The sequence below is a fragment of the Macrosteles quadrilineatus genome, unplaced genomic scaffold, assembly GCF_028750875.1.
Source record: "Macrosteles quadrilineatus isolate MER2022 unplaced genomic scaffold, UCM_ALF_1.0 Scaffold_9__3_contigs__length_116548681, whole genome shotgun sequence".
Lineage (NCBI taxonomy): Eukaryota > Metazoa > Arthropoda > Insecta > Hemiptera > Cicadellidae > Macrosteles > Macrosteles quadrilineatus.
In genome coordinates this window covers 50,740,352-50,753,784 of record NW_026542602.1, presented here as the reverse complement: position 1 = coordinate 50,753,784, position 13,433 = coordinate 50,740,352, and positions in this window count along the sequence as shown.

Here is a 13,433-nt window from a genome sequence, read left to right as displayed (position 1 = left end):
ATAACTGCAATACACATTTTATACATATATGCCAACCCCGTACGAAGGACGGGTTCTATGCTAGTTAAGACATAAAACCCCGTATTAAACAACTTGACTTCCAATATTAGTATTAAAAAGTTGGTACACTTATTGGTAAGCGTATCTTAGTATCATAAAACCAAAAAGGTCTATGTACAATCTTTTCATAATTAATGCATAGAGCATAGGTGCATCGGCAGCACTTTTATATCTTCCCAGAATGAATGTGTCCACCACCTGAGTTAATAACAGACTTGTATATCGAGCTTCAGTATCCAATAGTCAATGGTCGAGGTAAGTGGTACAGTTGAATTTCGTTTCTAAATTAAATAGTCGATGTAAAAGTATTTTTACGGTGAGGAGTTTTGAGACTAGTCAAGTGAATTACCGCTAGATGTCGCTACCGTCGAGGCTCGCGACAGTTTACCTAGTCTCCGCTAGATGTCTCTTCAACCGATAATACTTAATCCACTATAATTCATATATTACTGATCGATTTTAAATGTTTAAAATATATACAAAATATACACAAAATTGGTTTTAGGTAATATGTAGTAAGCTTTACATTTTAAGTTGTCTTATTTTAAATTTTAAGCTGTCGTATTTGACAACAATACATTTTTATCGGTTGACACTCGCAGTGATTTGTTAGTTTCTCTTACAAGACTAGCCTCAACTGGTCCTGCCTAATCAAAAATATATACATCTGTAGTTAATTTCTTTTCTTTGAAAAGCCGAGAGTTGTGTCTCTTTAATTAAGTTGAGTCCGACGATTGGCTTATAATACAATACGTTACTTGTTTTAGTATGTTACCGCGTCTTCACCTGCTATGGTTGCTATGTTATAACCAATAACTATGTATCATACAACACAAGAAGTAATAACCCAGCCCAGAAAATAAAGGTTTTGTGTCGGAACCAATTAGTGACAAGACAAGCAAATCCTAGGTTTACAAAAATTACAATACCACTACTACTGTATATACTATACTATACCACTTATACTATATAGTTGAGCGGAGCGAGCGAAGCCCCAACTGGTCACTACTTGAGTGCTGTTTTAACTATACATTTATAATACAAATACTTTTGTACTAATGTACAAAATACTTTGATTCTTTAAGAAGCCGAGAGTCGTGTCCCTTACCTGAGACCGATGATTGGCTTATGAACACTAGTACAAAAACAATTAGCTTCTTGTACCTTGCTTGTACCCGCGTCTTTACCTACGGTGTATATCAAACAACATAAGGAGTAATAGCCTAGTCAATAAAGGTTTTTTAACGCCACAAATTAGTGACAAGCAATACTATATACTATACTATACCACTTATACTATATAGTGTAAATACTATACCATTATGTAGTACCATTGACTCAATGGTAGTACACACAAAGATATACGTTGTACCAAAAGTCCCCTAAAATTCCCTTCAGTGCTTTCCCCTCCACCCACTCCTAAAAAGTCAGGTTTTACCAAATAACGCATAAATACGATATGGCTCATTCGATTAGAATAATCTTCATCCGTTGTATTCCTTAGTAAAGTGTGTTATTTCTTACCGTGTATAATATTTATGGTTACACCATTGCAGGCGAAGCCGTGGGTACAAGCTAGTACGTTATAAAACTTTCCAGTAAGAGTAAATAAGAAAATCTTCACAGATGTGACATAATTAGTACCCTGAAGTAAACTTTGATCAGTAAAATTTTATCAAAAACCTGGCGACAACTTTAACATGGGGATGGAATGTCTAACCATACAGTTATTGTATAGTCAATTACTTAAACACCTACATTTAAATATTGTGCATTATTAAATGTTTTGTAGGTTATTTTGAAAGTGGTTCTTGATCTATATTTAAATTTAAAACATATTGCGTGGATTACGACTCACTAGCTGGTTTTAATGTCAAACATTTTAAAATTTTATCTTCTTTCTGATTCTTGATATATTATTACAAGTAAAGCGCAGTGTTTGGTTGACTACGGATATCTTATGAGAGGAAAGGAATTCCACATATCTGTCTGGACTGAAGCTATCCTCCAGACTTGGCTCTTGTTCAATGGAGAAACTAAAACACACACTCGCAGACGATCGCGAAGTGATCAGTTCATCATAACTGCCAGAAATTTATCTCAAAATTAGAGACGTCGGGGATAATATTTACAACAAGTAAGCCTGCAGTATTAGATAATTTAATCCTAAGGATCTTAAATAATAGAAAAGTAACAGTTTCAAGATAAGCTCTCTATTTGGTTGCTCTCAATTTTGGCTATACAACAAGAAATAAGGCAAATTCATATGCTGTTTTTTTTTATAAAACCGAAGAAAACATATCTTAAAACTTCAGTTGATCCATAAAGATCCTAAATAATATTAAGTGCGAATGTTGAATCAATATAGCATCATTTTAGAGTTTGTTACCCTTAAACCCTCAATTCAATACTTGATTGACTAACACAAAGACACAGACAAAGGCATAATTAAATATTAGCTATATATGGAAGAATCATTACCATTGGTGGAATGATAACCCCCAGACCCGAACCCGATTTACTTTTACATGTTGATTAGCCCAGAGAAAACATTGTGTACGAAGCAAAATTAAAATGCCTCACAAAAAGGCTATCTATATATATATATATAGCAAAGCCCTCACTGACTGACTGACTGACTGACTGACTGACTCACTCACTCATCACTAATTCTCCAACTTCCCGTTTACCTAGGAGACTGAAATTTGGTACACTGATTCTTTAGGCATTAAATAGGAAAACTAAGTGGTTTTATTCTGATCGGACTCTCGGGCTCCGCCCCAGTGGCTCTGGAGTTTCCCATGTTAACCTAATGAGTACTCATATTTAAATAGAATAAATGAATCTTAACAGCTGTTTCAATTAAACAAGTTGATTCTGTTCTAAGTTACAAGGATTACCAACAGAGTGCAGCACTATTTTTTTTTATATTTGACAACAGCTAATTTTAAACCAAAAGGTGAGTGAGCAAAGCGAACGAACTTCAACCCGGAGGTGAGTTAGCGTAGCGAACGAGCTAACCTGAAGGCAAGTGAGCGCAGCGAACGAGCTCCAACTTAAAGGTGAGTGAGCGTAGCGAACGAACTTCAACCAGGACGTGTGAGCGCACCGAACGTGCTACAACCTAAAGGTGAGTGAGCGTAGCGAACGAACTTCAACCAGGACGTGATTGAGCCATGCGAACGAGCTCACATATGAAGTTAAACGGGGCAAAGCCCGCGGGTACAGCTAGTCTTATTATAAATGTGAAAGATTGTGTGTTTTTTGTTTGTGTGTTTGTTTGTTTGAAGTTCAATCACGCATTGACTACTGGACAGTGTTTGGGCTGAAATATGGCAAGATGATAGCTTACATTCCCGATTAACATCATATTCTTATCTTAAAAATCCTTTCGGGCTCCGCCCCAGTGGCTCTGTAGTTCCCCATGTTAACCTTATGAGGATTCATATTTAAAGGGAATAAAAGAATTTATTCAGCTGTTTAAAATAAAAAGGCTTGTTCTGTGTTATGCAATAGCATTTAAGTTATAAGATTTACCAACAGGGTGCAGCACTATTATTTTTTTGTATTTATGAAAACATCTAATATAATTTGAGCTAAGCAGAAACAAAAAAAAAATGTGATATGCAATGAGAACGGTCAAAGAAGGATTGATTAAAGTTATGTTTATGTTTTAAATTTCATAAATAATTTGTGATATTTTGCGAATTATTAATAATTTGTTTTTAGTGGTAGGACATTATAGGGATGGTAGATGTGTAATAGCATTGAGTATAGGTAATAGTAAAAGAATCAAATGTTATCAAACTGGTAACATTTGCCAGTTGTACAGCAAATTGTGGTACAGTTGAATTTCGTATCTAAATAAAATAGTCGATGTAAAAGTAATATTTTAACGGCGAGGAGTTTTGAGACTAGTTCAGTCAATCACCGCTAGATTTGCTACCATCGAGGCTCGCGACAGTTCACCTAGTCTCCGCTAGATGTCTCTTCAACCGATAACACCTAATCCACTATAGTTCATATATTACTGATCGATTTTAAATGTTTAAAATATATGAAAAATAAACACAAAACTGGTTTTAGGTAACATGTAGTAAGCTTTATATTTGACGTTGTCTTATTTTAAATTTAAAAATGTCGTATTTTACAACAATACATTTTTATCGGTTGACACTCGCAGTGAGTTGTTAGTTTCTCTTACAAGACTAGCCTCAACTGGTCTTACATCAATTCCAAATATACGTCAAAGTATTTTGATTCTCTAAGGGGCCGAGACAATTATGTTGCTCGATTTCGAGCAACAAGTATTCTAGCCTAGCCTAGATCTAGAATACTTGTTGCTCGAAATCGAGCAATTGTGCAAAGTAGTAAAATATATATTTAAAAACAAATACTACCGCCACACGCAGCACACCTGCAGACTGAGCGAATTTAAATTTGTTCGATAACATTTTTACAAAAATATTTTCACAAATAAGAAATATTTATTCCCAGATTAAATAACATTAGATTTAACGAGTGCTTAGGTTTGCTGCTACGGGGAAGGTAAAAAATGTGTTTTGACCATACGTCAATAGTATAGGATGAAATAAATAAATTTGCCAAATATATCCATAAACAAGTCAACAGTTTTCATTTTCTTCATAAGAATAACCTGGGAATTTTAAATTTGCCCTTTTTAGCGAATTTCCCATATAGGGAATAAACTATTACCATGGTACTCATGGTAAGACCTGGACGCGGAACCGATTTTTTTTCGTTTTGAGGTCCCTAGAGGCCAAAAACACCATCCGTTAAAATTCATATATATATATATATATATATATATATATATATATATGTCCGTCAGCACGATAACTCAAGCAAAAATGATCCGAGTTTGATGAAATTTGGTACAAACGTGTAAACGTACGTTTATTCGAACGAGTTCGCGATCCAGCATGATCGGACCATGGGAACGGGGGGTTTTATGGGGTAAAAATAGGTTTTTTCCCATTTTTGACCCAAAAACATAAAATTTAGCAATTTCTTTCCAAACCATTTTGTAGAGCTTAAAAAAACAAATAACTTAGTATATTGAAGCGTTATTATGCACCTAATTGTTACGGAGAAAATTCCAAAAAATTTTAAATTTAAAATTCCCATGTTATTCTTATGAAGTAAACTGTTGTAGTTTGCTTGTTTGTGAACATATTTTGATCAAGTTTGGAAAATGTTTTTATTTCTTACGAAACTATTCACATAAAAAAAAAAACAGTTTTACCCTCCCTGATGCAGCAAACCTAAGTACTTGTTAAACTAATTCTATTTAAATCAAGAATAAATGTTATATTTTTAAGTAGACATTTCAGTGTAAATCCAATCAGTCAAATGGAAATTCGCTTAGTCTGCAGGTTTGCTGCGGCGGGGGTATTTTTACTTTTCTCCGTAACCCTTAGGCACACAACAATGCTTCAATATACTAAATTATTTCTTTTTTTCCAAGCTCTACAAAATGGTTGGGAAAGAAATTCCGAAATTTTATGTTTTAGGGTTTAAAATGGGAAAACCCCATTTTTACCCCATAAAACTCCCCATAAACCCCCGTTCCCATGGTCCGATCATGCTGGTTCGCGAACTCGTTCAACAAAATTTAGGTTTACACATTTATACCAAATTTCATCAAAATCGGATGGTTTTTGTTCGAGTTGTCGTGCTAACGGACACATATATCTTACTAACATTATAAATCTGAAAGTTTGTGTGTATGTTTGTGTGTTGCTCAATCACGCATAAACTACTGGACGGATTGGGCTGAAATTTGGCATGATGATAGCTCACATTTCCTGTTATATTTAGGCATATTCTTATCTCAAAAATTCTTTTGGGCTTCCCCTTAGTAGGTCTGTTGTAGTTCTCCATGTTAACCTTATGAGTATTCATATTTTATAGGGAATAATAGAATTTGGTCAACTATTTCAAATAAAAAGGTTTGTTCTATGATATGCAAAAGTATTAAAAAGTTATAAGATTTTCCGACAAGGTGCAGCACTATTATAATTTTTGCATTTATAAAAACAGCTAATATAATTTGAACTAAGCAGAAACAAAAAAAAACTGTGACACGCATTGAGAACTGTCAAAGAAGGATTGATTACAGTTATGTTTATGTTTTTAATTTCATAAATAATTTGTGATATTTTTCGAATTATTAATAATTTGTTTTAGTGGTAGGACATTATAGGTATGGTAGATGTGTAATAGTAAAAGAAGCAAATGTTATCAAACTGTGTTCTACCCCATTGCAAACAGAAAGCTTGAGTATAACTGCAATACACATTTTATACTTATATGCCAACCCCGTACGAAGGACGGGCACTCTGCTAGTTAATATATAAAACCCGTATTAAACAATTTGACTTCCAATTTTGATATTAAAAAAAGTTGGTACACTTATTGGTAAGTGTATCTTAAAATCATAAAACCAAAAAGTCTAGGTACAATCTTTTTATAGGTAAATTATTCATAGTTACATCTGCTCCACTTTTATATCTTTCTAGGATAATAAGTGTTCACCACCTGAGTTAATAACAGACTTATATCGAGCTTCAGTATCCAATGGTCAATGGTCGAGGTAATTGGTAGTTTACGCAACGATTGCGTTAAGTGAGTCTTTACGACACGAGTAGAAAATTTAAGGTAAAGACTATGAACGTATAGTATATTACGTTATATTACGTTATTACGTTAAATACTTTTTCATCACTCCTTAACGAAAGTAACTATTTTCGATAACATCTGACATCAATGAAAGTAGCCGTTTCCCAAGCTCTAATTTAGGGCGAGGGAAAATCGATCAGCTGATTTTCCCTCGCTCTAAATTTACTTTCCCTCGCTCTCAATTAGTTATCCATTTACTCACTACGTGCGCTAGTGTTTTTGTTACGATTTAATTTAATGATTTGAATCAGCTGTATGTATTGATCAAAGTTGTTTTCCTATATTATTTTCATGTTTAAACAAAATTTATTGAGAAATATACGTAGGTTTCCTTTTAGAATATTTTATTTTATTTTGATGTTCAATCAAATTAATTGAGAAATAAAATAGTTTTAATATTACTGAGGTCTGCTATTCTGTGTTTGTATATTTTTGCGTCGTGATGAAAAGTATCGTTCATAACTCGTACCGAAAGTTATTATCCGGCACTTGCTCCATTATTCCCGTCCTCGGCTTCGCCTCGTACGTGAAAATAGCTCTCACGTACTCGGCTTCGCCTCGCACGTGAAATCTGGGTTCCCTGTGTTCGGCTTCGCCTCACACAAAAACTTGAGCACGCGACGGAAAATGCCACTTTCGGTCCTAGTAATGAAATATACTATTACCTACGACCGTTTTTTAAAGTAGCAATTTCAGTCCAGTTCTTAGAATTGAAAAGTTTCACTTTACAGCTGTTTACTTTCGTATCCGCATAGTTTCATTTCATATCCGCATAGTTTTCTCATATCCACTCAGGTAACGGACCAATGAGGTTCAAGTATTGAGAGAAAAGAATTAAAATTGTAATGCTTCGAACGTCAACCAATTTAATTGTTGATCCGACTTGTTCATGTTGATACTCGCGTATTCTTAATTAAGTTGGTGGAAGTCCAAAAATAAATGAAATATTTGTCGAATTGTACCTGATACAATATTATTTATGGTAAGAATGCTGCTAGCAATGTAATATTTAACGAAGTTTAACAAAAACGTAATTACAGGAAATCAGCTGATTATACAACAAGTCGTTGCATCACTTTCAGTGGCAATGACAATACACGAAAACATAACCTCTCTAAAAAGTTATCAGTAGTGATTGTTAGTAATTAAATCCAGATTGATAGTAATTAAAAATACGGTCGTAGGTAAAGTAGTGTACGCAACTCGCGTTAATAGTCTTTACGACACTCGTAGACGTTTTTAAGGCACTCGCCAAGGCTCGTGCCTTAAATTTTCTACTCGTGTCGTAAAGACCATAGACACACTTAACGCAATCGTTGCGTAATAGTATATTACGTTACTAGTCCTGAAAATAAGTGTTTACCGGACGAGTGTCGTCGTTCCCGTGCGAGACGAAGTCGAGTACGGGATTACCATACGAGTCCGGCAAACACATTTTGGACGAGTTACGTATGATAGTTTACGCCATACTACTTAATTCGTAGAAATCCTTATATATTTCCACCAACTAAAGGACTAAACATCACCAGTCATAACCTCTCGTTAAGAGAGGTTATGTTTTTGTTTATAACCAATCATTGCCACGCAAATACAGTATAATCAGCTGATTGGTGTCCGGTAAAACTCATTGCAGAACAGTAGTACGCAATGAAACCCCATTTGAATAAGCTGGCGGCAAACAGCTGTTTTCTGGACTAAATCCTTGCGTGGGAAGTTCGTCAAAATAATGTAGTGTGGCGTAAACTACTATTACGCCACACTACACTATTTTGACGAACTTCCCACGCAAGGATTTAGTCCAGAAAACAGCTGTTTGCTTCCAGCTTATTCAAATGGGGTTTCATTGCGTACTACTGTACTGCAATGAGTTTTACCGGACACCAATCAGCTGATTATACTGTATTTAGGTGGCAGTGAGTGATTATAAACAAAACCATAACCTCTCTTATAGGTTATGACTAGTGATTTTTAGTCTTTTAGTTGGTGGAAATATATAAGGATTTGTACGGGTTTAGTAGTATGGCGTAAACTATCGTACGTTAACTCGTCCAAAATGTGTGTACCGGACTCGTATGGTAATCCCGTTCGTCTCGCACGGGAACGACCACACTCGTCCGGTGAACACTAATTTTCAGGACTAAAAAAAACGTATATAGTAACGAAATATACTACTTTAACGGTGAGCAGTTTTGAGATTAGTTCAGCCAATCACCGCTAGATGTCGCTACCATCGAGGCTCGCGACAGTTCACCGAGTCTCCGCTAGATGTCTCTTCAACCGATAATACTTAATCCACTATAGTTTATATATTACTGATCGATTTTAAATGTTTAAAATGTATACAACATAAACACAAAATTGATTTTAGATAATATGTAGTAAGCTTTACATTTTAAGTTGTCTTATTTTAAATTTAAAGCTGTCATATTTGACAACAATACATTTTTATTGGTTGACACTCGCAGTGATTTGTTAATTTCTCTTACAAGACTAGCCTCAACTGGCTCTGCTTCAGTGCTTCAATAAAAAATATATACATCTATTTCTTTGAAAAGCCGAAAGTTGTGTCTCTTTAATTAAGTTGAGACCGACGATTGGCTTATAATTCAACACAACTAGCTATTATATTATAGTTATGTATGTTACCGCATCATCACCTGCTACCTGCTATGTTGCTATGTTATTGTTTTAACCAATAACTATGTATCATACAACATAAGAAGTAATAACCCTGGCCAGAAAATAGAGGTTTTGTGTCGGAACCAATTAGTGACAAGCAAATCCAAGGTTTACAAAAATTACAATACAGTACCACTACTACTGTATATACTATACTACTTATACTATATAGTTGAGCGGAGCGAGCGAAGCCTCAATTGGTCACTACCTACCTGAGTGCTGTTTTAACTATACATTTGTAATACAAAATACTTCGATTCTTTAAGAATCCGAGAGTTGTGTCTCTTACCTGAGACCGATGATTGGCTTATAAACAAAAACAATTAGCTTCTTGTACCTGCGTCTTTACCTGCACTGTCTTATACATATATCAAACAACATAAGGAGTAATAGCCTAGTCAATAAAGGTTTTACGTCACAACAAATTAGCGACAAGCAATACTATACTACTAGTGCACCTATTGCTCGAATTCGAGCAATTGCAAAGTGTTCCAGGCGTTATTTCAAAACGAATAACAGTCATAATTTCCGATTACTTTTAAAGAGTAAACTCAAAAATAATGCAATCAATCACTCCACTACAGTTATCAAAACTGAAAACAAACTCACTCTGAAAACGAACTCTTTTGTGTGTATCATATGTTTATTATGAACAGCTGTAATTAATACAAATTATTCGTCTGTTAAATGGACAAAATATTTTCTTCATAAGAAATACATTGGGATTTTGATGGCCTGTGGGGCAAAGCCCAAGAACTTTTATTACATGAATTGGTGAAAGTGGGCGTACACACAAAAATAATTAATTTTGACACATCGTTTGTAAAGTTCCGTCCATTATTAACGGAGGAGTAGTGTTTCGTAGAAATCGAAATCACCTTCACGTATTATATATAAGGACTAGCTGTACCCGCGGGCTTTGCCCCGTTTAACTTCATACGTGAGCTCGTTCGCATGGCTCAATCACGTCCTGGTTAAAGGTCGTTCGCTACGCTCACTCACCTTTAGGTTGGAGCTCGTTCGCTGCGCTCACACGTCCAGGTTGAAGTTCGTTCGCTACGCTCACTCACCTTTACAGTTGGAGCTCGTTCGCTACGCTACCTCGCCTCAGGGGTGAAGTTCGTTCGCTACGCTCACTCACCTTTTGGTTTCAAATTAGCTGTTGTCAAATATTAAAAAAAAATAATAGTGCTGCACTCTGTTTGGTAATCCTTGTAACTTTAATGCTATTGAACATCATAGAGCAGAACCAACTTGTTTAATTGAAACAGCTGTTATGATTCATCAATTCCATTTAAATATGAGTACTTATTAGGTTAACATGGGAAACTCCAGAGCCACTGGGGCGGAGCCCGAGAGTCCGATCAGAATAAAACCACTTAGTTTTCCTATTTAATGCCTAAAGAATCAGTGTACCAAATTCCAGCCTCCTAGGTAAATGGGAAGTGGGAGAATTAGTGATGAGTGAGTGAGTGAGTCAGTCAGTCAGTTAGTGAGGGCTTTGCCTTTTATATATATAGATACAACTTATACTATATAGAATAAATACTATGCCACTGTATAGTACACACAAAGATGTACATTCTACCTAAAGTCCCTAAAATTCCCTTTCGTGCTTATCCCTCCACCCACTCCTAAAAAGTCAGGTTTTACCATATAACGCGTATATACGATATGGCTCATTCGATTAGAATAATCTTCATTCGTTGTATTCCTATTTCGTTGTTGGTTACACCATTGCAGGCGAAGCCGCGGGTACAAGCTAGTACGTTATAAAACTTTCCAGTTAAGAGCAAATAAGAAAATCTTTTCAGAGGTGACATAATTTGTACCCCAAAGTAAAGTTTGATCAGTAAAATTTGATCAAAAACCTGGCGACAACTTTAACATGGGGATGGAATGTCTAACCATACAGTTATTGTATAGTCAATTACTTTAACACCTACATTTAAATAATGGGCATTATTAAATGTTTTGTAGGTTATTTTGAAAGTGGTTCTTGATCTATATTATTTCAATTTAAGACATGTTGCGTGGATTACGACTAACGAACTATTAAATGTCAAACATTTTAAAACTTTGATTCTTATTGTTTTCTTGATATATTATTACAAGTATGGCGGAGTGTTTGGTTGACTACGGATATATTATGAGAGGAAAGGAATTCCACGTATCTGTCTGGACTGAAGCTATCCTCCAGACTTGGCTCTTGTTCAATGGCGAAACTAAAACACACACTCGCAGACGACGCGAAGTGATCAGTTCATCATAACTGCCAGAAATTTATCTAAAAATTAGAGACGCCGGGGATAATATTTACAACAAGTAAGCCTGCAGTATTAGATAATTTAATCCTACGGATCTTAAATAATAGAAAAGTAACAGTTTCAAAATAAGCTCTCTATTTGGTTGCTCTCATTTTTGGCTATACAACAAGAAATAAGGCAAATTCATACGCTGTTTTTTTTTTTATAAAACCGAAGAAAACATATCTTAAAACTTCAGTTGATCCATAAAGATCCTAAATATGTCAGTTAGAATGTTGAATCAATAGCATCATTTTAGAGTTTGTTACACTTAAACTCTCAATTCAATACGTGATTGAGTAACACACACACACACGGACATAATTAAATGTTAGCTATATATGGAAGAATCATTACCATTGGTGGAATGATAGCCCCCAGACCCGAATCCGATTTACTTTTTCACGTTGATGTGCCCAGAGAAAACGTTTCGTACGAAGCAAAATGAAAATACTTCACAAAAAGGTTATTAAGACGTAAAACCCGTTTTAAACGATTTGACTTCAAATATTGATTATAAAAAGTTAGTACACTTATTGGTAAGCGTATTTTAAAATCGTAAAACCAAAAAGGTCTACGTACAATATTTTCATAATTCATATGTGCATCGGCACCACTTTTATATCTTACCAGGGGCCTAAATATGTGTTCACCACCAGAGTTAATAACAGACTAATCGAGCTTCAGTATCCAATAGTCAATGGTCGAGGTAAGTTGTACAGTTGAATTTCGTATCTAATTAAAAGTGTCGATGTAAAAGTAATATTTTAACGGCTAGGAGTTTTGAGACTAGTTCAGTCAATCCCCGCTAGCTTTGCTACCGTCGAGGCTCGCGACAGTTCACCTAGTCTCCGCTAGATGTCTCTTCAACCGATAACACTTAATCCACTACAGTTTATACATTACTGATCGATTTTAAATGTTTAAAATATATAAACAATAGAAACAAAATTCGTTTTAGGTAATATGTAATAAGCTTTATATTTAAAGTTGTCATATTTTCAATCTAAAGCTGAGGTATTTGACAATGATACATTTTTATCTGTTGACACTCGCAGTGATTTGTTAGTTTCTCTTACAAGACTAGCCTCAACTGGTCACTGCCTTTTAACATTGAGGCCACTGTGTATTTAACATTCTGATTCTTTAAGAAGCCGAGAGTTGTGTCTCTTAATTGAGACCAATGATTGGCTTATAAACAAAAACAATAGTTATCACATAAAATAAAAAGAAGCTAATTATGATCTTCTTGTACCCGTACCCGCGTCTTCACCTTCACCTGCGGTGTCTATTCATCCGCGGTTCGGCCGCTTAAAAAGCGACCTCCTCCAGCATTGGTTTAGCATTAGCGCGCAGGTCGTTTTCTAAGCGGCCGAACTATAGCAAACAACATAAGGAGTAATAGCCTACCACTTATACTATATAGTATAACTACTATACCACCGTGTAGTACACACAAAGATGTACATTCTAACAAAAGTCCCCTAAAATTCCCGTTAGTGCTTTCCCCTCCACCCACTCCTAAAAAGTCAGGTTTTACCAAATAACGCATAAATACGATATGGCTCATTCGATTAGAATAATCTTCATTCGTTGTATTCCTTAGTAAAGTGTGTTATTTGTTATCATCTTATATTAAATGTGAAAGTTTGTGTGTTTGTTTGAAGTTCAATCACGCATTGACTA